At 43.5% G+C, this 23,410-nt stretch overlaps 1 protein-coding gene across 1 annotated transcript in view; it reads right to left on the bottom strand.

Moving 5' to 3' along the window:
* The window catches only part of LOC135216667 (uncharacterized), a 130,027-nt gene that overhangs the window by 52,012 nt on the left and 54,605 nt on the right, over window positions 1–23,410 (bottom strand). The window lies entirely within an intron of this gene.

The following is a 23,410-nucleotide window of genomic DNA, read 5'->3' as shown; positions in this document are numbered from 1 at the left end:
GCGTCCTGCTGAGCGTCCTCAAAAGCGTCCTGCCTCGTCCGAAAAGCGTCCTGCTTCGAACGGCGAGCATCCTGCCGAGCGTCCTCAAAAGCGTCCTGCCGAAAGCGCAAAGCGTCCTGCTTCGAACGGCGAGCGTCCTGCCGAGCGTCCTCAAAAGCGTCCTGTCGAAAGCGCAAAGCGTCCTGCTGAGCGTAAGATCTACTCGGAGAACGAGAACGGTGACGATCCGGAGGCGGAGAGAGAGACGAACGAGACGAGAGAGAAGGAGACTGCTTCGTCCTCTTGACGGGCAGCCTGACGTCCTTTCTCCGCTTAGGCTCGACTGCTGCTGGGCGAGTCCTTTGAGCCATGAGAGACGAAATCTGGTCCTGAAGGGACAAAAGGATTTTCTTCGTAGGTGACGAAGAAGAAGGGGCAGGACTGACCCTGCGAGAAGGCGAGGGGCGAGGGGACGCCTCCTTCCTTCTCGCAGGTACAGCTACCTGCATCTCAGGGGAACACGCCTGTGCGCGCAACCCAGCGTCCTCGTCGGTTGAGACTAAAAAAAAAAAAAAAAAAACTACCTCTCTTCTGAGGAGGAAAAAGCGTCATACGCGTCCTCTGAAGAAAGCAGTGACATAGGACGTGAAGCGTCCTCAAAACGAAAAGTCCTTTTCAACGGACGAGTCTCTCCGAGCGCTCCACCCCTTGCGCGGGGAGGACGCTTCGGAGGACGAAAAGCAATCCTTCAGGACGCGTGCTCGTGCGCGCTCCTTGGCAGCCTGGGACTTAGCAACAAGGCCTGCCGAAGGGACGCCAGATCGGTGGGAGACCCCCGTAACCCTCTTGCGGCTTTCGACATACCCACTCCCTGAGTCCTGGGAGTCCGATAGAGGTCTAGGCCTAGAGGCATTATGGGGCCGATCTGACGCCCCCTCCACAACACTAGGGGCACTATCACAACTTTCACAGGGCCAGTTTCTAAGGCCAACACTTTAGATTCAAGAGCGCGAATAGACTCGAGAATCAGAGAAAGGGCGTTACCTTCTCCAGACACAGCAATAGGGCCCGAAGGCAACAAAACAGGATTAGGTTGAACAAAATCTACCGGTGTTAGAGGAGGAGAAATATTACATTCCTTACCTTTTGTAGAACTGCTCTTGGAGGAAGACCTCCAGACTCTATCACGCTCCAATTTACGCCGATAGGTCTCATACATCTTCCATTTATCATCTGACAAATCCTTGCATTCATTGCACCGATCATCACCAAGCAAACATGCCCCCTGCATTCCATACAAACTGTGTGAGGATCAACTGAAGGTTTAAGAAGCCTCACCTTACATTCACTCCTCACACACACTCTGAAACTCCCTGTACTTGATCCCGACATCATGTACACACAAAAGCCAATCCAAAATCAAAAACCAATCCACTATTACGCATGCCAATCCAACAATCCAGAGTCGATACCAAAAGTCAATCCAGATAATTTAAAGCGAGATAATCCAAAAATCCTAGACGGAGGTACTGCAAACAGTTGTTTCCAGCACCGGCGACAGAAAAAATATGAATAGAAAAATGGAATGGTTCCTGATATCCGCCGCCCAGCGGCGGGAATGGGTACTACCACCTGGCCGCCACTACGTGTGCCGCGAGTTTGAAATTCTGTCGGACGTCAGAAAATACAGCTATATATATATCTGACAGGTAAGTTTCATGAACAAATCTAAAAATCAGTCATAAATACAATTAATATTAAGGCCCTTACCATTCTATGTTCCATTTCATACATATATATGCATCTATTTAAGATTTATATGAATTTTCATCATCACTATGCAAGACATCCACTACTGGTTCAAAAAGGTAGATTAATAGCTATCAAGGCCTGTGAATCAAACTTGTTATTAGACGGTATGCAAAACAAGTAGTAAACACAAACCTAAAGACAGTCAAAGGAGGCAAAACTGGAGGGTAAAGCTCATTGAAAATAGTCAAACAACAACATGTAATCTTATTCTGCAGGTGCAAAACAATGAACAACTGGGGTAAAGACAAAACCATCACCTACAGTAATCACTTTTCAAAAGGTACCATAAAAATTCTCTCACCTCAGTGAAGAGAGAGAGAGAGAGAGAGAGAGAGAGAGGAGAGAGAGAGAGAGGAGAGAGAGAGAGAGAGAGAGAGAGAGAGAGTTGCTCTCACTTAAAAGTGAAATGGAAAGGTTATTTCTTTAAATACTTGTTTGTGTGTCTGTGAAATACTCGTGTATGATAATTAGTTAGGTTCCAATGAAAAGTTCATGCTATAATGAATTCGCACAACTTTAATAACATAAGATTGAGGTATTACTGTATCACATGGAAATAGTTTTTATTTATCATATGATCTGGACTCATAAGTCTACAAATAGCACTGTATGGTCTAAAATTGAAATTAATTAGGCCTATACATAGTTTCTTCATATTCTAGTCAGAGCGGATGAGACCCTTCCTAGACGAAATCCAGCGACGAACTGTCATAAAATTGTTGGTTACTCTTCCAAACATGCAATCACCTGTCAGTCGGTCAAAAGAACTTAGGTAACTGTTTGGTAAAAATGGCGCCAGGCGGCTGGGGGATAGAGGGAGGAAGGACGGGAACCCTTTGAGCAAACCACACTGGTTGCAGTATGCAAAGGTTGATAACAAAATCAGTTTTATTCACATATTTGGTACAAAGTTAATCAAAGGAATCAATAGTGTGTGTGTGTCTGATTGTGTGTCAGAGAGAGAGAGAGAGAGAGAGAGAGAGTAATCAGTGTATTTACACTTGGATCTCAAGTGCACAAAAGAGATTAATTATGCCACAATACATCAACTTACTGTTGGCAAACGGCAGACTTTTAAAACAAGCATGAGGATTTTGCAAACAAATAAGTAATAAGTCAAGAATGCACGAAAAGGAAAGAGATAAAATAACTTTTCACAAGGAAGTTGTTTCAACCAACAATCGAAGGCACGCAGAAGCTGAAAGTGGAGCCAGTTTGTTTATTACAGAGCTGAGTTACTTTTACAACAGTAGTAAAAAACCGTAAAAAGCAATTGTCACTAGATTGGTATTTTACCATAACAAAAGTAAGTGATTTGGGTAGATCAAGTGCAAGTGAAAGAAATGGGCAATTAATCATCCCAGATCAGCTGATAAGTCAGTGGGAAACAGAGTTGTTCTCTCTCTCTCTCTCTCTCTCTCTCTCTCTCGTCTCATCTCTCTCTCTCTCTCTCTCTCTCTCTCTCTCCTCCTCTCTCCTCTCTCTCTCTCTCTCTCTCTCTTTATAAATGGTGAAGAATCGGAATGGGCAGATGTAACAAGCGGAGTTCCCCAGGGTTCTGTCCTTGGCATTCTCTTGTTTTTTATTTACATTAACCCTTAACCGCCGAGCCGGTATTTCCGAAAGTGTCTCCCGTATGCAGGCAGCGTTCGCGAGTGAGCGCCAAAGTGGAAAAAGTTTTTTTCAAAAAATTGCAGCACGCTTAATTTTCAAGATTTAGAGTTCATTTTTGGCTCCTTTTTTTGTCATTGCCTGAAGTTTAGTATGCAACCATCAGAAATAAAAAAAATATCATTATCATATATAAATATTGGAATATATGACAGTGCGAAAAAAAATTTCATATAATTGTATACAAATTGCGCTGTGAGCAAAACAGTTAAAGCTAATGAGTTAATTATTTTTTCGTTGTATTGTACACTAAATTGCAATGATTTTGGTATAAAACAAATTGTAAAACAATCAAAGCAACACAGAGAAAATATTATCACAATATGATGCATGAATTCGTAACGTGTGGACGTAAAAAAAAGCATTTTCAAAAATTCACCATAAATCAAAATATTGTGCTAGAGACTTCTCGTTTGTTGCAAAATGAAGGTAATTGATTGAATATTACTAGACTGTAAGTGTTGTAGCTTACAATTGCAGTTTTCTACCATTTCGGTCAAGTTAAATTTGACCAAAGGTCTCAATTTTTCTATTTATCGTTATTTATATGAAAATATTTCAAAACTGATAAAAGCTACAACCATGGGTTGTTTTTTGTTGTATTCTACATGAAATTACGCACATTTCATATATAAAACTTTATGTAACGGCTAATATAAAATGGTGCAAACATTACGACAATCGGACGAAAAAATTTCTGATTTTTTCGGAAGAGTTACCGCTCTGACTAGAATGTAATAGTTTTAGCTTACAATTGCGTTTTTTTACCATTTCGGTCGAGTCAAAGTTGACCGAAGGTTGAAATTTTGGCACTTATCGTTATTTATATGAAAATATTTCAAAACTGATAAAAGTTACAACCATGGGTTGTTTTTTTTTTGTTGTATTCTACATGAAATTGCGGTTATTTTAATGTATAAAACTTTATGTAACAGCTAATATAAAATAGTGCAAACATAACGGCAATCGGAGGAAAAAATTTCTGATTTTTTTCGGAAGAGTTACCGCGCAGATGTAAGGAAAAAGGTTTTTTTCATAAATTCACCATAAATCGAAATATTGTGCTAGAAACTTCCAATTTGTTGCAAAATAAAGGTAAATGATTGAATATTACCAGAATGTAAGAGTTTTAGCTTACAACTGCATTTTTCGACCATTTCCGTTGAGTCAAAGTTGACCGAAGGTTGATATTTTGGCACATCGTTATTTATATGAAAATATTTCAAAACTGATAAAAGCTACAACCATGGGTTGTTTTTAGTTGTGTTCTACATGAAATTGCACACATTTTCATATGTAACACTTTATGTAATGGCTAATATAAAACTGTGCAAACATTACGACAATCGGACGAAAAAATTTCTGATTTTTCGGCAGTTACCACGTGGACGTAGGAAAAAGTTTTTTCTAAAATTCACCATAAATCGAAATATTGTGCTAGAGACTTCCCGTTTGTTGCAAAATGAAGGTAAATGATTGAATATTACTAGAATGTAAGAGTTTTAGATTACAATTGTGGTTTTAGACCATTTCGGTAGAGTCAAAGTTGACCGAAGGTTGAAATTTTGGCACATTGTTATTTATATGAAAATATTTCAAAACTGATAAAAGCTACAACCATGGGTTGTTTTTAGATGTATTCTACATGAAATTGCGCACATTTCCATATATAAAACTTTATGTAACGGCTAATATAAAACTGTGCTAACATTACGACAATCGGACGAAAAAATTTCCGATTTTTTCGGAAGAGTTACCGCACGGACGTAAGGAAAAAGTTTTTTTCATAAATTCACCATAAATCAAAATATTGTGCTAGAGACTTCCAATTTGTTGTCAAATGAAGGTAAATGATTGAATATTACTAGAATATAAGAGTTTTAGCTTATAATTGCGTTTTTCTACCATTTCGGTAGAGTTAAAGTTGACTGAAGGTTGAAATTTTGGCACTTATTGTTATTTATATGAAAATATTTCAAAACTGATAAAAGCTACAACCATGGGTTGTTTTTTATTGTATTTTACATGAAATTGCGCACATTTTCATATATAAAACTCTATGTAACGGCTAATATAAAATGGTGCAAAAGTTATGTCAAAGTGACGAAATAATTTCTGAGATATATCGCTGATGCTTTTTTGTGCGAGAAGAAAGAAATTCGCGCTTGCGTGCCTGGGTAATGATTGTAAGCAAAACAACAGCTTGATCCGTGAACTCTAAGCATCCCTCAAGGTGCGTGATTCAAAAGTTTTCGCCAAGTAGGCCTATAACTATTTTTCCTCAAATTTAAAAAAAAACTTTTTTGCATCAACGTTTTGTAGGTCAATTTGGCACCCAACAGACAATTTTTGTTGATGTTTAATACGTCCAATCGGCGTTTAAGGGTTAATGACATTGATATAGGATTAACTAGCAAGATAGCCAAATTTTCAGATGCACACCTAAACTATGGTGTATGGAAATGCAGCAGACCCCACATGCAGTGGAAAAAAAATAAAGTTTAAGAAATGATACTAATGAATATGGAGAGTGGTAAAAAAAAATGGCGAATGCCTTTGCAAGCGTAGATATTACGGAACGTAAAGTGTTAAAAATAGGAACAAATAACCCCCTGGCTGCTTGGGAATATCAAAAGTATGTAACGATAGCTATAAGAAATAATAGTAGATAGGGTAGAGTAAAAACAAGAAGAGGACCTTGGAGTCATTATTACCAAGGACTTAAAATCCACAAAACAGTCCATAAAAGCAGAAGAGGGGGCACAGAAACTAGTGGGATATATAAAGAGGCAGTTCAAATACAGAAATAAGGAAACGGTGCTGCAGCTCTACACATCAATAGTTAGACCCAATCTTGAATGTGCAGTACAGTTTTGGTCACAAACACTAAGAAAAGACATAAATAGATTAGAAGGAGTATAAGCAAGAGCCACAAAGTTAATTCCATCCATCAGGCAAATAGGTTACTGAAGACAACTAAAGAGCCTCAACATGTATGGCTTAGACACGACAATTGCGAGGACAACTAATAGAAACATTTAAAATACTGAAAGGCTTAACAAAAATAGACAGTAACCTATTTACATTAAACGAAAACCAGAAAAGAAATAATGGATGGAAACTAGAACTGAAGAGATACAACACATCCCATTGTGGGAACTTCTTACATACAAGATATGTGACCACGTGGAATAAACTACCACCAGAATTTGTAAACAGCAACAGTGTGGAAGAGTTTAAAAGAAAGCTAAACAAAATCATTAGGACCCTGTGAATGCACAGTAAAACCTGCTCCTACAGATAAGTGAGCACAAGATGTCTCCTCAGATGGACTAACAAGGTTTTGAGACATCCTAATCCTTGTAACTCCTTGTGACTCTCTCTCTCTCTCTCTCTCTCTCTCTCTCTCTCTCTCTCTCAGCGCACCGAACAATGAGTCGAGCAAGCTTTTTTTTATTGTTTTTTTTTTCATATTTTATCATTGTTAAATTTATTGTGAAAAGGGATTTTGACGTAAGGAAAAATCTATTTCTGGGCGATTGGTTCGTGTCGCCCAGCGAAATAATCCTTTAATCCATTATTTCTAAGGTAAATGCACTAACACATACCAGAGAAATGATATTGTTATGATACAATAAAGTTTCATACATACTTACCTGGCAGATATATACATAGCTAAGACTCCGTCGTCCCCGACAGAAATTCAAATTTCGCGGGCACACCGCTGCAGGTAGGTCAGGTGATCTACCGTCCTGCCCTGGGTGGCAGGATTAGGAAACCATTCCTGTTTCTATCATATTTTTTTCTCTTCCACCTGTCTCCTTGCGGGGAGGCTGGGTGGGCCCTAATCGTATATATCTGCCAGGTAAGTATGTATGAAACTTTATTGTATCATAACAATATCATTTTCATACAATCAACTTACCTGTCAGATATATACATAGCTGATTGGCACCCTTCGGTGGAGGGTAAGAGACAGCTACTATATGGAATAGACAGGTAAACAACATATGTTGTAGGTATAATTAAAACCTTGGTTCCTACCTGATAGGTGGTAGACTTCGTGGGTGTTTGCCCATGTCTGCATCACCTCAAGAAACTTTAGCAGATATGTGATCTATGGCCAAGAGTTCTTGTGGGTCTGCCGAAGGGGTCTTATCCACTTACTCGGCAGAGCCTGAAAGGACTTTGTCAATGGGTGCTGATCCACTTATATGACAATACACCTTATGAAGGAGCGCAACACCGATCCGATCACCTGATCCTAACACGAGGGTTCGTCGCTCAAATTGGAAAGAGTTATCCCCACACTCCTTTCAAAAACCCCAATAATTTCACTAAGTTAGAAAACTTTAACTCAAAGTTAAGGATCAGTGTCGGTTCCTACTTATCCCAGTAACGTATCCGCAGAAACGTATAAACCAAACCAAGAGAAGGATCTCTCGTAGGTTAACTTGACATCCTTTGTGTGATGAAGTCAACACAGAGTTGCCTCTACCGTACAACACAGCTAATATGTCTTATATGACATATTGTTATGTAAAGAACAAGAATTTGCAAAGCGCGCACTTCCTGCGCTTTTAATTCTCAGCTGTTTGAAGGAATCGAGTCCACTAATGAAGTGCTTAGGAGATCTCCATGTTTCAAAGAAGACCAGGGCTTTCTTGAAATGGATCTTCACCCGACTGAAGCCTGAAGCCTGCAGGAACCTCGCGCCTGGCTGGTGCTTCGCTCCTTGGTTGGCGCCTAGCGCTTGTCTGGTACCATTTCGCTTGACTGGCGCCTCGCATCTGGATGACGCTTCGCGTCTTAGCTGGAGATTCGCGCCTAGAGCCTGGCTGGCTGCTCGCATCCTGGCTGGCCGCTTTGTGCCTGCTGGCGCCTCGCGCCTGCCTGGAGCTTCGCGCCTGGCTGCGCCTTGCGCCTGTGGATGGCGTCTAGCTCCTGGGGTTTTGTTGAGTGGGCGCCTTGCGCTGCCTGGAGCTTCGCGGATGGCTGGGCACCTAGCGCCTGGCTGGCGTCTCGCACCAGGTTTGGCGCTTTGTGCGCCTGGCGCCTCGCGCCTGGCTGGTGTCTTGCGCCAGGTTGGCGCTTTGTGCCTGCTGGCGCCTTGTGCCTGCCTGGCGCCTTGCGCCTGCCTGGAGCTTCGCGCCTGGTGGCGTCTCGCGCCCGGTTGGAGTGGCGCCTTGCGCCTGCCTGGAGCTTCGCCGCTGGCTGGTACCTCAGCGCCTGCCTGGCTCCTCGCTCCTGCCTGGCGCCTCGCGCCTGGTGGCTCCTCCCCACTTGCCGGAGCTTCGAGCTTGGTAGAGTCTCGAGGATGTCTGGCAATGTCCCCCATCGGACACTCTGATCTGTCCTATATGTTCGCATCTAGCGCATCTGTGTCAGGTTGTAGGCCCGGTCTTTCTCCTCATCAGACAATGACAGTGTTCTTGGGGCTGTCTGCAGGTTTTCTTCTTCCTTACTGACTGTGTCAGAAGGTCTTGAGTCGCCTTCTCAGTTAATGAACGAGAAATGTCCTTCACTACTGAGAAGGGAACAAAAAGTCAGACAAAGGCGAGTACCAGAAGCGCTGCCCTCTGAGCGTGGGAGACCGCTTTGGTTAAAAAAGACACTATATACTGTCCTCTTTTTTTTTTTTTTGTTTTTTTTTTTTTTTTTTTTTTAAGAAGACCTGCTCCAAACAAAGAGGAGATCTCAACCGAGCCATCCTGAACCGCTTTGTCTATACAAGACAAAATACACAGAAGGACTTCTGGTTCGAGTCCTTCAGAATCATGGGCTTTCTTGGACATCACCCAAGGGACCAATCTAAGAAGTTGAAAACTTCCAATACATGGAAAGAGTCCCTTGAGGAGATGGTCCAGTTCTGAAATGCCCCAAGTTATACGGGCAGAGTTCAAACCTTGTCTACGTGAAGCGTCAACTAAGGTCGAAAAGTCCGCTTCTGACGTAGACGGAAGAGAAATACCCATATTCTCTCCCGTCTGATATCAAATGCCTCTTTTACCAGCTAGTCTCGCTGGAGGCATGCAGAAGACCGTTCTAACTAACTCCTTCTTCAACTTCATCCAAGAGTCTAAAGACTGAAGAGCCCTCTTCATCGAAATGGCGGGCTTCATTCTTGAAGAAAAAACGAAGATTTCTTCGTCTTTGCACTCGAGAAAGAGCGCGCGGAGGAGGAGAGGCAGGAGTCAAGTCGTCTCCATACTCCTCTAGAAGCAAGGCTGTCAAAACATTATAGTTTCGACAGTCCTTCTCTTCCTTGATACTCCTCCTCCGAGTTTACTTCTAACTCGGGGTCTAGATGAGTCTCCGCTGCTAATTCAGTACGTCTTTCCTCTGGAGGAGACAACTCCTAATAGGAGAGGGGCTAAGGGAATGATATTCCTTCCTCTTCCCCGCTTTAATAGTCCTGGAAGGCGCCAACGCCCAGGCTTCTCTCCATAAATGGATGACGCTTCCCGCTTGGATGACGCTTGTAGTCAGCCAAGCGTCCTGGCTGACGCCTCCCGTTTGTGTGGCTGCTGACGTCTGGATGACCGCCTCGCGCCTGGAAGACGCTTCGCTCTCAAAAGGCGTCCTATCTGGCGCCAAAATTTGGTTGGAGCCTCGCGTCTAAAAGCAGCTTTAAATGACTATTCATGTCTTGACGACGTCTCACGTCTCTCTGGCGTTACGTGTCTTCCGTAAGATTCTCCCACGGTCGCTCTCGAAAAACCGAAGCCTCTGCGATATGTTTGGAAGCTTCACGTCTGCATGACGCCTCTCGCTTCGCAGGGGAGAGAGGACGAGACTTCTTGATTGGAAGCGCAACGTCCTTCCTACGAGGCGCTAACACTCCCACCAAAGAGGCCAATTGCTCTTTGTACTGGCAAGATAATCTTCCTTGAAGCTTTTCCCACGTCCTCTTCAATCGGGGGAGAAGTAGGAAAAGGAAGCAGTCTATAGGAAGCCTGTTCGTCTTCTCACAACTCTTTCCAATAAATGTTAAACATGTTAACAGTTATTATCGTCGATCGAGAAAGATCTCTTTGTTAACGCGAATAGGAGCGAAAAAAGAGATTCTCCGATGCTCTATGCGATATGAGAGTGTCGTGGAAATGGCCTAAGTGATTAAATGGGTAACGAAATCAGGAACGAATCTTGCCGTTACCGAGCTTGGTGTCCGAGAGTCTACTGGACTCCTAGTTAATAACTCGCTAAAACGAGATCTTGGATGGTGCTCTTGGCTCACTGCGCCAGGCTGGCGCTTCTGGAGCATTGCGCCAGGTTGGTACTTCTGGCGCGTTGCGCCAGACTGGCGCTTTCTTCTAATTCTTTTTATGTTATGTGCCAGAACACCTGTGCCTTTATGGTACCCGACATCCTTTCACATGTTAATTCCGTTCTTAGTAGGAAAAAAACTTTATATACGTAGTATAGTCCATTCAGGGAAACAAGTTCTGCCCCAAAGAGAATGTTTCCCATCCGACTCATCCATCTTCTTCTGAGCAGGTACTCTAATAAGCTATGCTTTCGTAAGCCTGAGAGCATTACATAATATAATGTTCTGCTGCGATAGAATCCTTTAATAATGTTACCTACGGTAAACCGCATTGAAAGGTTGTACTATCTCTCTTATTGACAGCTTCTTAGCAAAAGGCATACAATATTTATTTATGTTAGCTTAACTATCCCCTCAATCCGAGGTTAAGACCGCGATTGTAGGGGAGAGATACGGAAAGTTATTCCATCCCGCAGGAGAGAGAGATTCGCCCGCCGACCGCTCATGACTGACACCTACATGGTACTGACAGTAAGTCAGTAACTGGCATAGGCGTACTGCGTTGGTCTCAGGCTTTTCAGCGAAAGCAGTCCCCGCTTACTCTTCCAGAGTTGCCAGCTACTCCAATTAATAAGGAATTTAATAAAATTATTATCGAACTTCAGGAAGTTCTTATTAAAGCCATATTTAAGCGAAACAAGACTTCGATAAATCTAGAAGCTAAGTAGGTGTAGTCTTAACAATCCCTTTAAGCGTAGTCCTTCCTAGGAAAGACGTAGAAGGATACTTGTAATTGAGTTTGGCACAGAAAAGAAGTAACTACGGTAGTTGTTTAGAATTGACCGTATCGTATTCTCATACATCAGAAACTCTACTACCTTCTACTATCTTCGTTCTTTTCGTTAATAGAACGATAGAAAGAGTATATATATATATATATATATATATATATATATATATATATATATATATATATATATATATATATATATATATATATATACATACATATATATCTTAAGAACGAAGTTAATCAAGGAACTCTTTATATCTTCGTGATTTCTTCATAAATCGCGGAAGAGACAGAATTCCTGTTCATCACTAGGGTTTACGGAAGGAAGTAGATATTTTCTATCCGCCATCATACCCAAACATCGATGAGATCTTATTAAGAAAAACTCCCAAAGCTCTTGCCTCCTCAAAACGAGGGAAGAGCATGGATGAGGAGAGAGTCCGCATTGATAGGAAACTGCCTAACAAAGAAGTCTTCTGAATAATGAAAAGGGGCTTCTCTTAGTATCAGAATCCTTCTGACAAAAGCAACGGCCGCCTGTGCGACATCTTGCACATTTGCCAGGGGAAAGTTGTTCAAGTTAAAAATCAAAGAGGAGTCTCGCGACTGACCTCTCTCTCTAATGAAGATTTTTGAAATCTTCTGACGCCTGGCGTCTGGATCCTTGCGCCTAGCGTCTGGATAGTTCCGCGCGCCTGGAATGTTCCGCACGCTAGACAGGAGACTCGCTCCTGGAACGTTCCGCTTGCGTGGAGGTCCCGGTGCGCCCTAGATCCGAGCGCCTCTAGTCTTGTTATACGAGCCTCTTGCCAGAAAACGTTCAATGGAAGCATCCTTCTGATTGCCATTCTACTATAAGTCTCCTTAGTTAAGCCGTCTGTTTTCTCTTTGAAGGCGCCTTGCGCCAAGAAAAAGTTCTGGAACGCGGCTCGCACTCAGTTGCTGGAATCGCGGCTCTCGCGTTTATCTGTATGAACGAGGCTCGCGCTAGTCTGTTGGAACGCGGCTCGCGCTAGTCCTGTTGGAACGCGGGCTCGCTGCTGGCTGTTGGAACGTGGCTCGCGCTAGCTTGCTGGCTGGTTCTCAGCCTCTCGCTTAGTGAGTCAGTGTTCTCTTATTCAGAGAACGAGCCAGATCGTCCGAACTTCTAACATGTACATTCTTCGTCTTTTCGGATGTAAGATGAAGAAACGGAAGAACAGACGACACTTTTTAAAGGCTGCCTTTGCAATGGCTATCCCTGGCAGTCTGGGACGTTTTACAGATCCTGCCGAGGGAACGCGCCGATCGGTGGGGATTCTCCATAACCTCCGTAAGGCTTTCGACTTTCCTTCTCCTCTGGGCTTGTGAGTTTGAAGAGGTCTAGGCCTGAGAGCGCAGACAGAGCCGATCGACGTACCCTCTACTAATTAGGACGCCTTTCCAATGGCGAACTTGGCAGTCTGGGACGTTCTAACAGATCCTGCCGAAGGGACGGCTGATCGGTGGGGATTCTCCATAACCTCCGTAAGGCTTTCGACTTCCTTCTCCTCTGGGTATGTGAGCTTGGAAGAGGTCTAGGCCTGGGAGCGAAACAGAGCCGAACAGAACGCACCCTCCACTGCACTAACAGTAAAATCACTTCTTACCTTTCAATAGCTCGTATTTTGAGCTACATTCCTTTGTCTTCAAATTGCAATATGAATTTGAAAGATTCTGTGACGTAAGAAGGAGATGAGGATACCACACTACTAGTAATGTTAATGCTCTAACTGCTCGTTAGTACGAGAGCTATATAAACTTCTAAAGGAAGCGTAACTATTCTTTCCTTACATCGTCAAGAAGGAAGTTAGCTCAATCAATTCTAACATTTATTACACGTTAATATGAATAAATATTAAAATTTTCCTTCTTGGCAAAACTGATGTGATTGTCTACCGAAAAGTTCGGTAGTTACACGTACAACAATTCTTCGAAATTTTCGAAGCCAAAGTTTATCAAAACAAATTAATATGCGTATGCCGAACCAAAGATCCAGTACTTCCCTGCAAAGATAGCCCAGAAGATCGGATGGCGATGAAATCCAAAAATCAAGTCAGAGGAACTGCAAACGTTGTTTACATTCCAAGCGACAGAAAAAAATATGATAGAAACAGGAATGGTTCCTAATCCTGCCACCCAGGGCAGGACGGTAGATCACCTGACCTACCTGCAGCGTGTGCCGCGAAATTTGAATTTCTGTCGGGGACGACGGAGTCTTAGCTATGTATATATCTGACAGGTAAGTTGATTGTATGAAAAAATAAAATAAAGAAAAGGTCAGTATAACTGACTCGCTCACCCTCCAAGAGGGCGTCGGTATGAACACTAGGGCGAGTGAGACCACTACCACGAACCTCTTACCAATAGAAATCTCCTACTACAAAACCCCCACAAGAGGGGAGCCGACCCACAGAGTGGGCAGCAACTACTACTACTCCGTCCCATGCTGCCGACTGCTGCGCCTCTGGTGGCCATCCTGAAGTTAGCAGACAATCTTGAGCGCAGGGATGGGTAGGGTGGGATTTCGCTGGGCGACACGAACCAATCGCCCAGAAATAGATTTTTCCTTACGTCAAAATCCCTTTTCTGGGCTCAGTTCGTGTCGCTGCGTGAAATCGTACCAGAGAATTAGCACAAGATTGTAAAAGAAAATAAATAAATAAATAAATAAGGTCTCAATAAAACTTAAAATAAAATAAAGTATTATAATTGCCAAAAAAGAAATATACATATACATAATTACACAGGTTAGAAAATTATTTCTTAAAATTAACTTAAAGTTAACATATGTACAGGGCTTACATGGAATATATGTTGAACTTAACACCTGTGTATAATTATTATATACAAAAGTAAATAAACAATTATAATAAAATTGATTCTGAACAAACTTAGACAATAATGTAGTAAATAAATTTATATGTCTTAACATACAAAACCCGTAACCATTGCAAAAGTAGATGTGTCACCCTAGCATAAAAATAAGGGGACCACATCATAGAGATCAGAATATACAAATAATTGTGGGTGACCCTAGCATAAAAATAAGGGACACCCACTGTACCATCACAAGAGCAGCTAAGACTCAAGGTAGACGTAGATGAACATGGTAGGTATGACAAAACTGTTGAATGAGAATAGGTAGAAAGGAGAACTGGATCTTCAACTTAAGATTAAGCAGAGTCGGGGAAAACTATGTTACCCGCCGCAACTGCTGAAATTTCAGAGCTTCCAAGGGACTTTAAGTAATGACGCTTAAATACTGTTGGCGATTTCCAACCAGTATACTTTTTTAAATCATCAAAATTCATGTGTTGGAAATAGTTAATTGAGGTGGCAACTGCCCTGACATCATGAGCTTTAGGGAAGGAATCAGGGTTGGCTTGCTTAATAAAGTACAGGATCTGTTGCCTGATACCTTTAATAGATAAAGTACCACCTTTCTCTCTCTTAAAGAGAGGACCTGACGAGGATGAGGAAGTCCTGGACAGAAAGGCTCGTAAGGTCGATACTGGACAAAGAGAAACATCTTGTGGAAGGGGTATAACCTTCCACGGTTCCCACCTCATCAAAGGATCCTCATTCTTTGCTAAAAAGCTACGTTCCGGAGAAAAAAGTAGAACTTCCCCTGTGGGGGGAAGAAATTCTATATGATCCGATCTCTGGATAACGCCGACAGTTCTGAAATTCTAGCTCCTGAAGCCAAGCTTAATAAAAATTGAGTTTTTCTTAAGAGCATTATAAATGAACATGTCGTATTGTCTGTTTCTGAAGCCAGCTTTAGAACATCATTCAAGAACCATGATACTGACGTAGGCCTCACTGAAGGTCTAAGTCTAGCACAAGCCTTGGGAATAGACGAGAAGTAAGAATCTGTCAAGTCTATGTTGAACCCGAGTTGAAAAATCTTTTTCAGGCTGACTTGTTTGTCGTAATAGTGCTAGCTGCTAAGCCTTTTTCAAATAAAGATCTGAAAAAGGATATAGCTGAATTGATTGTCATGATCCTAATATCTGATTCTCTCAGGAAGGTTGCCAACTTTTTGACTGCAGCATCATACTGTCTCAAAGTTGAATCTCTTTTATCAGATTCCAAGAAAAGAATATTTCGTGGATCAATATCTGCATCTTTTTTAGCCGCAAACTTCATGAAGTCCATAAAGTTAGGGTTTTGAGAATTCCTGAGGAAGCGAACACAGTCTTCGTTTGTACTGACTGGGAGAGCCTGGATGGGAATTCGAAGAGGACGAAGACCCAGTTCCAGAATCAGAGGGTACCAATTGCTCTTCGGCCAGTCTGGGGCTACTAGAGCTACTTGACCCTTGAACGTTCTGAGTTTGTTCAGTACCTTCAGGAGAAGATTCACTGGAGGAAAGACATAAATCTTCTCCCAGTTGTTCCAATCTATGGACAGAGCGTCCGTGGCATAGGCCAGAGGGTCCAGGTTGGGGGCCACATAACATGGGAGTTTGTGGTTCGCTTGGGATGCGAATAGATCTACTTGTAGACCTGGAACCCTCCGGAGAATCCATTGGAACAAACTGTTGTCCAGTGACATTCCGACTCCAGAGGAACTGAGCGGGATAGAGCATCTGCTATGACGTTTCTCACTCCAGCTATATGGGTGGAGGAGAGGTGCCAACTGAACTTGTCCGCCAGGGAGAAGATGGCTACCATGACATGATTCAGATGCCGTGACTTGGAGCCTCCCCTGTTTACGCAATGGACTACCACTGCGCTGTCCAGAACTAGCTTTATGTGGGAGTTCTTTGGCGGACGTAACCTTTTCAGAGTCAAGAACACTGCCATCGCTTCTAGTACGTTTATGTGAAGCCGGCGGAACTGGGGTGACCAAGTTCCTTGAACCTTCTTGAACTGAGAATATCCTCCCAGCCGCTTAATGAAGCGTCTGTGTGGATGGTAATCCCCGGAGGAGGAAACTGAAGGGGTACTGATATTGACAGGTTCTTCACTTTTGCCCAAGGGCGTAGACGATTCCGTAGAACCTGTGGGACTGATGACAACTTGTCCCTGGATCTGACATTTGCTCGCGAGCGCCAGATTCTGGTTAGGTCTTTCAGTTTGGCTTTCATCAAGATGTTTGTCACTGAGGCAAATTGGAGGGAACCCAGGATTCTTTCCTGGCTTCTCCTTGAGGCAAATTTGTGTTCTAGAAATTGCTTTACTGACTTCGCTATTTCCTTTCTCTTGGCTGATGGAATCGACAGAGTATGGGAGGATAGATTCCATTGAATGCCCAGCCACTGAAAGTTGGACTCCGGAGTGAGTCTTGATTTTGTCCTGTTTATCTTGAACCCCAGATACTCTAGGAACTGGATTACTTTCAGTGTGGCTTTGTGACATTCCTCGACTGTTGGAGCCCAAATCAACCAATCATCGAGATACGCTACTACCATTATCCCCTGAGACCTCAGTTGTTGGACGACTACTTCCGCCAACTTCCGTGAACACCCTGGGTGCCACGTTCAGACCGAAGGGAACTACCTTGAAGGAGAATGCCTGATCTCCTATCTTTGAAGCCCAGATAAGGGCGAAAGTGTCTTGCAATAGGGATATGATAGTATGCGTCTGTAAGATCGATAGAGGTGGTGACGGCCCCACGGGGAAGTAAGGTCCGCACCTGCGAGATGGTGAGCATTTTGAACTTGTCGCAGCGAATGGCCAAGTTTAAGCGGGATAAGTCTAAGATTACCCTTCTTTTTTGTGAGCCTTTCTTTGGAACGCTGAATAAGCGCCCTTGAAATTTTAATCTGTTGACTCTCGCTATTGTCCTTTCTGAAGGAGGTCCTCCGCATACTCCGTCAATTCTTTTGATGGAAGTTGAAGGAAAGGTCTGGGTGGAGGCGGATTCGCAACCCAACTCCAACCCAGGCCTTTCGACACAATACTTTGTGCCCACTTGCTGAATCCCCACCGGTGCTGGAAGAGAAACAGCCCTCCCTCCTACCTTCAAGTTCTCATTGCTGCTGGGTTGAGTAACCTCCGCGGCCTCCCGGAAGTGTTTTCCCCTGTTAAGAGACCTTCCTGATCCTTTCTGACGAAAGGATCCCTTACCCCCTGCCTCCTACCCGAACGGTCGTATTGCTGAAAAGGCCTGGCCTTCGAACACTTGGTTGAAGGCTGGGGGAGACAGCGTAGGAGGTGGAAGGTTGAGGCTGGGGGGAAATCACGTAGATGGGCTGTGATTGAGCCTTGAGGTAGAGGGTTGGGCTGACTGTACCAACGGAACAGTCGAACAGCCTGGGTGAAGCGTTGTTGCTTTTTCTGGTAAGGCTGAAAACGTCTCGGTTTCTCTGACCTTACCTCTTGTTTTGGTTGGTCTTGGCGTCTCCTTGCGTGAGACCCCAACGATCCTTAAGGCTTTGGTTAAGCCTTTTTAGCTTCCGCCTGGACCTCCTTTACCATTGCATCAGGGAAGAGGTCTGCCCCCCAGATGTTGGATGGAAAGCAACTTATTCGGCTCATGACGAATAGTTGCTTCCTGGAGGACATGTTTCCGACAGTTAGTTTCTGGCTGTAGCGAACTCAAACATGTCAGACTGAACTGTTTGCGTCAGTGACTTGGTGAGGAGCTTAAAGAGTGGCTCAGAGCCGTAAAGAGATGGTTGCCACTTCCGTCATTGCCATGGTATTGATGGACCTGGCTAGCCTAGTCTTGGCCTCAAATTCGGCCTGAATGAGGCTGTCCGGAAGTCTAGGCAGCTTCTCACCAAACTGATCCATAGCACAGTCTGGCTTGAGTTTGCCCGCCGAAAAGGTGTTGGGTAAGTCTTCCCACAATTCTCCGTGTGAAGGGAGCAAAGGAGATGTGGGGTCTGGCTTCCCTTAGCTAGTGGCAACGACTCCCCCTTCTGGGCCGCCGGGATAGGTGACCGTAGCTATCTTGGTAAGGAAGGGAAGCGGAGTTCCCTCCTCCATCGTGAAAATGGTGAAGGGACTCTTGAAAGGTTGAATTTTTGTGTTGGAACAATCCATGTCCTCTAAACACCTCCCCGAGCCTTCTCTTTGAGCCTGGTCACGTGAGTAGAGGACTGTCTCCTTAGGGACTTTGTCATCTCTAGTCATGGCTGCCTCCGTGAGTCTAGCGTAGCCAATGAACGGTGGTTGTAGACCCTCCGGGTAGAACTCGAAGTCCTCAATCCTTCGAGTACCACACTCCGGAATTGAAATAAGACCGTCCTGGAAAGGGGCGTATGACGCCACCCTCCAGGGGTTATTCATAGAGAACGGAGGCAGAGAGTCATGAGGTGGGAGCTGAGCTATTCCGGTGCCGAAATGTGGGGGAGTAGCTAGAGCCTGGCTAAGTTAGGCGATGATGTTGTCCTGGGACGTGATCCTGTCTGACAACCGGGAGAACATCTGCTCCATACTGTTCCTCAGAGAGCCGACCAAGTCTCCCATGTGTTTGCAACAGTCCAGCATTGGGATCCAAAGCCGGAGCTGCTTGCGGAGGTGGTTGGGTAACTCGGAACAGGTACCAAGGGGAAGAGAGACGGCTGACTCGCCGGAGTATGTGGCCTCTCCTTGGAAGACCTGCTCTTTGAGGATTTGGAGCTAGAACCAGAAGCTCTAGACCTCTCCGCTCCGGGTTTGTAGCCGGGAGACTTACGAGATGAATGACGCCGACGAAGTCTTTTTGGACGACGACGACGTCTTTTTGAGGGTTTTTACAACCGTCTTTCCCTTGACCTTAGGTCTTACTGAAGCGTCAGGAGAAGTATAAGGGAGCTCAGCTCCTGTAAAGCCTTGGAAGGAAGCTGGAGAGTTAGCAGGAGTAGAAGACCCAGTGGCGCCCAAGGGAAGCCCTTGGGCGTCCAACGTACCTATACCTACCTCGACCAACAGGTCGTCAACACCTACCATGGGCTCTATATTTAGATCAAGAGTCGCGACGTCCGACGAGATATCTTGGCCTGGTTCCTTTAACGAAGCGGCGAGCTGTTGAATCACCGCCAATGGTCGGGGCTGCCTCTGCCGGGTCGACGTAACCCCCGTCGACTTGCCGCCGGGGAAAAGATTAGGACAGCCAACCTCTTCTCCAGAATGTAGGGCTGTCCCTTGGCGGCGTTCTTACCAAAACCGCCGACCCAAGCCCTCAGGGTTGCCAGGGCGGTATCTCTAACGGCGGGAGCCTGGAAGAGAGGGCATTCATTAGTTTTAAGTTTGAACTTAAGATTAAAACTTAAGTAATAGGCTTAATCTAACGACATAGGGGATGTAACATCCCCTATAAAAAGAGCTTAAGCTTAGAATAAGCGATTAAAATTAAACTTAAGAACTAAAACATTCCTTGTGATTACCGAACGGAGTTGGGAATACTTACCCCGTCCAAGAGCCGACTCACAAGATCGTAACAAATGGTGCAGGTTTCGTGGAACCAGAACACTGCAGATCCCGTGCGGAGTCGCGCATGGAGCATGGGACCTGCAGACTTCATGTCCACAGGGGTTCCTGGAGCATGGCATCATTGCATCCTGGATGCTCACAGTTGTGGTCTGTAAGTGAAAAGATACATGAGTACCGTAAAAAGACATCACTTACAGGCTAATAGGCTAAAAGAACTCCGCTGCATGCCGGAGAGCGAAAAAATTTTGGGCATAACCCCTCCCTTACCGCCTGAATAGGCTATAACCCCGGAGAGATCCGGTGTGATAACGTGGGTAACGGAGGGGTTCGGCTTAGGCTAGCTTAAATTAAACTTATGATAGTTTAAATTAAACACTAAACACTTAAGCCTAAAGCACTGGTACGTACCGGAATAATTCCGGTGCGCGGCGGTGTTCATGTCGCGATATCAGCGAGACGGGGTGGTTAGAAAAGACCAACTGTACGCCTGAAGTCCGCCCGCAAGGGTGAACTAGCAACCTTCCACGTGAATGCCGGAGCTCCGGTAAAATAAAAGCACCAGTAAACGCGGGAACGGAGCGAGAAGGGCGCAAACCAGACTCGAGCCAACAACGGGGCGACGGAGTAACGACGGAGGGGGAAGGCCAGTCCCCCCCTTAGTCATCCGAGCGCACCATGAAGCAAGAGAACGGTCAAGTCCAGTCCTGGGTCTGTCCAGCCCCCCTTACTCCCTCCGCCTAGGGAGAGAGGGAGGCAGGCACGGGTATGTGGAGCAAGCGAGGACAGACCTACCCCCACCCCGGCTCTATGGTAGAGCGGGAGGAGGGTAGGGTGACTGGACGGGCGTCTGGCTGCTTCGCGATCACATGGTGACCACGGAGCGGGTAACATGAGAAATGCAACGAAAAAACATAGCTAGGTTAAAAGCAACCAACTAATCAGTGAGATGCTATAGAGAAGCAACCGAACTGATGAGAGGAAGCAATAGACTGGTGGGGACCAATGAAATACGGGACCTAGGCTACGTAATATGCCAGACGCCGTAGGCTAACCTAAAATATATAACATAACTAAAATTAGATAAATAAAGTAAGAAAGTAAATCAGTAGGAGAAAAAATCCAGGAGTGTACGACTAACCCGAAAGAAAGTCTACCACTCAAAGCTAGCCGGGGCCGATACTAAGAGCTGTGGCTAGGGTCTGGATAGAAGATGCCTACGCAAGGTAAAGAAGACAATGCATGCATGACATAACCCAAGTAGCTGGACCCCTAACATAATATAGATAACTAGGATAGAGCGTAAAGTAATAAGGGAAGGTTCTAGGTATGGAAGACCAAGAACGAACCCGCCACGAGGCAGAACAATGCCGCCATGCTTCCGACCAAGAGCCAGCATTTATACCTAAAAAACGGCAAATACTGACTCAAGGCTGGAAAAAACCCAAGCAACAATAACAGATTACTTAACTTAGCTGCTGCGATGGCTGCACGCTCCATAATTAGGTAAATCCAAGTAAGGGGCACAAAAACACAAGAGCAAAAAAGGGTATGTGTGTACACAGTGCGCTAACTGAAAAGGATGGCCACCAGAGGCGCAGCAGTCGGCAGCATGGGACGGAGTAGTAGTAGTTGCTGCCCACTCTGTGGGTCGGCTCCCCTCTTGTGGGGGTTTTGTAGTAGGAGATTTTCTATTGGTAAGACGGTTCGTGTGTGTCCTCACTCGCCCTAGTGTTCATACCGACGCCCTCTTGGATGGGTGAGCGAGTCAGTTTATACTGACCTTTTCTTTATTTTATTTTTCTCTGGTATGTGTTAGTGCATTTACCTTAGAAATAATGGATTAAAGGATTATTTCGCGCAGCGACACGAACTGAGCCCAGAAATAACATTTTATTTTTCATGTGAATTGGTACTGCTTTTACGTACGTTATAGTAAAGAATTTACTGTCTCTTCTCTCCTCAACAATAGCACGATGCACGATAACTTAAAATCATTCATTCATTATTCTTCAAAAATATAAACGCTCCCTCCCTCTACCTCAAGTTGCTGTGTATCACTGCAATGACGAATGATTTTGTTAATCATTTGTAATAAATTCTATTGTGATAAGCTTTGTTCTTTCATTTACTATTGTGTTAATATTGTTCAACTAGACCGTCTCACTCGGCACACAAACACTGGCTCAATTTAAGACTTTTTTTTTTTTTTTTTTTCTGTATTGCATTTGATTGTTTTCATATTTTATCATTATGTTACATTTGTTGTAAAATAACATTTTATTTTTTATGTGAATTGGTACTGCTTTTACGTACATATTATACTATATAGTAAAAATTTTACTGGCTCTACTCTCCTCAACAATACCCCGTCGCACGATAACTTGAAATCATTCATTCATTTATTCCCTCTACCGCAAGTTGCTGTGTATCACTGCAATGACGAATGATTTTGTTAATCATTTGTGCTCAATTTTATTGTGAAAAGCTTTGTTCTTTCATTTACTATTTTGTTAATATTGTTCAACTAGACCGTCTCACTCGGTGCACCAAACACTTGGCTCAATTAAGACTTTTTTTTTTCTGTATTGCATTTAATTGTTTTCATATTTTATCATTACGTTAAATTTATTAGGAAATTCCCTTTTTATGTGAATTATTATTGCTTGTACATACATACAGTAATATTTTAACTCTCTCTTCTCCTTCTCTCCTCAACATATCAACGCTCCCTCGTTCAGTCTCAAGTCAGCTGGCGTGACGTCATTGCGGTTACATACGATTTTATACATCTTTTATGACAAATGTTATAATGAAAGTTAAAATTTATATTAAATGCTTTATACTTTTATTTATTTTGTTGAATATTGCTATCATTAAAGTATATATTGCCAATGAAAAAAAAATTTAATACAGTTTAACTTGTAAGACCCAGTAGGGCGTTGAATACAAGTATAAACTAGATAATCAGTCAGTTCAAAGTATACGAGCATTTGTTTGACAAATGATACAAAATTTTCTCGAAAATTTTGTTTGAAAAACGTTAAGTTCGACATAGGAAACATTCGACAAACAAGGTCCCAGTGCACTTAGAACTCCTATAAAAATGCTTAAAACTGCCCATTTTGATAGTTCAAACTCGAGAAAAGCCCACTAACAATATTTATACCTTTTTTTAAATAGTTTTCTAAAAAAAAATACATCTAATCATGAAATTGATATGAAAATTCAGTAATTTGTGGATATTTCTCATAGAAAATACCATGAATATACAAATTTACTGCAAATAATGAGTATATAAGGTCCATACAGAATCCTTGAATGCATGAATCTACAAATCTGGAGCCCTCGATTAGCGGGGATAGACTGTACGTATTATGTTTATTTCCTTGGCTGCCTTTCTGTGTCTGTCTATGTCCACAGGCTTCTGGGAATTCTGAAAGCTTACTACCATTTGTATGGGTGCTTTGATCTGGCAACAGTAATATGGTTGGACCTGCTGGG

This window comes from Macrobrachium nipponense, chromosome 6 (genome assembly GCF_015104395.2).
Source record: "Macrobrachium nipponense isolate FS-2020 chromosome 6, ASM1510439v2, whole genome shotgun sequence".
Classification (NCBI taxonomy): Eukaryota; Metazoa; Arthropoda; class Malacostraca; order Decapoda; family Palaemonidae; genus Macrobrachium; species Macrobrachium nipponense.
The sequence above is the reverse complement of the archived record's forward strand: the minus strand, read 5'-3'. Positions and strand labels throughout refer to the sequence as shown.